The sequence below is a fragment of the Galeopterus variegatus genome, unplaced genomic scaffold (assembly GCF_000696425.1).
Source record: "Galeopterus variegatus unplaced genomic scaffold, G_variegatus-3.0.2 Scaffold5895, whole genome shotgun sequence".
NCBI lineage: Eukaryota > Metazoa > Chordata > Mammalia > Dermoptera > Cynocephalidae > Galeopterus > Galeopterus variegatus.
This window is the reverse complement of record NW_007732006.1, coordinates 102,697-105,261: the sequence shown is the minus strand read 5'-3', so window position 1 is coordinate 105,261 and position 2,565 is coordinate 102,697.

Genomic DNA, 2,565 nt, shown 5'->3' with positions numbered 1-2,565 from the left:
AAAAAAAAAAAAAAAAAAAAAAAAAAAAAAAAAAAAAAAAAAAAAAAAAAAAAAAAGGGGGGGGGGGGGGGGAGAAGAAGATATAACAACCACAACTTTTTTTTTTTTGAAGTTCTTACAACAAGAAAATGGAGGGGACACACCTGGGTGGGAGGGGGGAGAGGGAGGAGGGAGGGAGGTTTCGGTGATGGGACACAATAACTAACTACATTGTATATTGACAAAATAAAAAAAAATTAAAATTAAAATAAAAAATAAAAAAGTACCTGAAAATAGGCACTCATAAATATTTGTTTAAACTAAGCTATCTTCTCTAAGTGAAAGTTGATGCAGTATATGCATGTATTGAAATAATGTACAGTTCCCCACAAATATGTACAAATAAATGTTAAAATATTTTGAATTTAAAAAAGAAAAAAAAAAGTATCCAAGTGACCAAAAGTGCTGATTATCTGAGCATTCAATTTCCTACTATCTCCATACTCACTGTTTCACTTGACTAGCATTACAAAAATATGAGTACTATGAAGTATCCAAGTGACCAAAAGTGCTGATTATCTGAGCATTCAATATCCTACTATCTCCATACTCACTGTTTCACTTGACTAGCATTACAAAAATATGAGTACTATGACATATGATATTTGGATACAGCTTCTAAGTAGAAAATATATGCTTGTTGAAGTAGGCCTTATGATGTTGAGAAAAGCATTTATTCATTCTGGAATGGACATAGGTGAATCTATTTTAATCATCTCTCTCCCTAACTAAAAAGAAGCATATAATTTGAAACTGTAGAATATAAGCAACAATAATTTTAAGAATACTTAAAAATCTCATGTAAATGACTATTTCAGAAGCCTATTTTGTTTCTTTGTAATCTACTAAAGATATCAACTAAATTGAGACAGCTTAAATCCAGCTACTTAAAAGAAGTAAAAAGAGATTGATCCATTTAAGAGCAGGGAAAGTAGTAACAACTCCAGTAGAGATAACTTCATTCACCAGGTAAGATTAACTTGGGGTTGGGTTTTCTCTCCCCCTGGAGGGGCAAGGCAAACCACCAAGGAACTGCTGACTCCTCCTAGACCAAAGACCAACTCTGAAGGGGTCAACTTTCTTTTCTGGGAAGAACTTGAAGGAATGGTGTAGGGTCTCCTGGGATTACCTAACAGAAAATAGGTCATCACCTCCTGCAGAAGTTGTTCTGGCTATAACTAAACTGATTTTTTTCATGGTTCCCATGAGCACTGATTGCTCCTCTTAGAAACCACAGCAACTTATTGTTTATGGACTCATTTTATTCATTAACTGGCACTGAATATATGTGGCAGGGTGGGAGTGACAGCTATTTCAGTATCAAATGCTTTATTGCACTTAGAAAAACAATAGTACAACTTAAAAAGAAAAGCAGTTTTTATTGAGTCTTCATTCTGACCTATATAAATTAATCTGATTTTCTAAATGTTTTGAATCAAAATATACTCAACATCTTAATGTAAATATTTCTATTTTACTAATTTTGTACTGTTTGCCTTCACTATTATTCTGGAAGTTTTCCTCACGTAGGCTGACAGCTATTCTTTCTCATCTACTATGGCAGAAGGCTTTGCAATCTCTCATAGATATGTTAATAAACGAGTAACTTAATTTTCATAAACTCAAATTTTGGATATACTTTAAAGAACATGTAACATTTTAACATGGTTATTAAAATTTTCCATTTGCCCTTTTCTGAACTTTCTTCTCAACAGTGCTGATTCTTAGAGCTTTAAATCTTGCCAGGTTCTCCCTTATATCAGCCAGGATAGATTATTCCACAATAGCATCCTCCAAGTCTTTGTGGATTATAACAACAGAGTTTTATTTCTTACTCTCACCACATGTCCTATTAATGTTATCTGGGTGATTGATCTACATTGTCTTATTCTAGGACTTCGGCTGACAGAACAGTCACCATCTCTAATGTTGTTGGTCACTATGGTAGCAGAAAAGAGGTAAATCATACATGGGCTTTTCAAGTTCCCTGGTGGTGGTACACATCACTTTCATTCATATTTTTTAACTAAAGTAAGTTGTGTGGCTATTCCTCCTAACCTTAGAAAAGGGCAGACTAAACACTAACACGTGTCTGTAAAGCTGAAATTTTACGTGGAATTATTTGGTGAGTAGCTCTAACTACTACCACATCTGTCCTTCCTGTCACCAAGTATTTCACTGTAACTCACCTCTTTGGGAAAAATACACCCACCCTTACCTCCAGGAAGGCAAATCAAAAAATCCCAGTCCATTATAGGAATAGAAATTACAGTACGTTACACGACAATTCTGGACTTTGAGCTTGATCCTGGAATGGAACTGGTTTTTGGCTTTTTGTTTGTTTTTGAGTTGCCTGTCTGGGGGTAAGGAGTCAAAGCAGGAAGCTGCATTGGGGCCTAATTAAGGACTATTCCCTGCCCTCATGATAGGCCGTACTCTTCATGCAAGAACTAGATGTGGCACCTCCTGATCCAAAGACCAATACAGTGAAAAGATAAGACATGTGTCCTGAATAAATCCTGTACA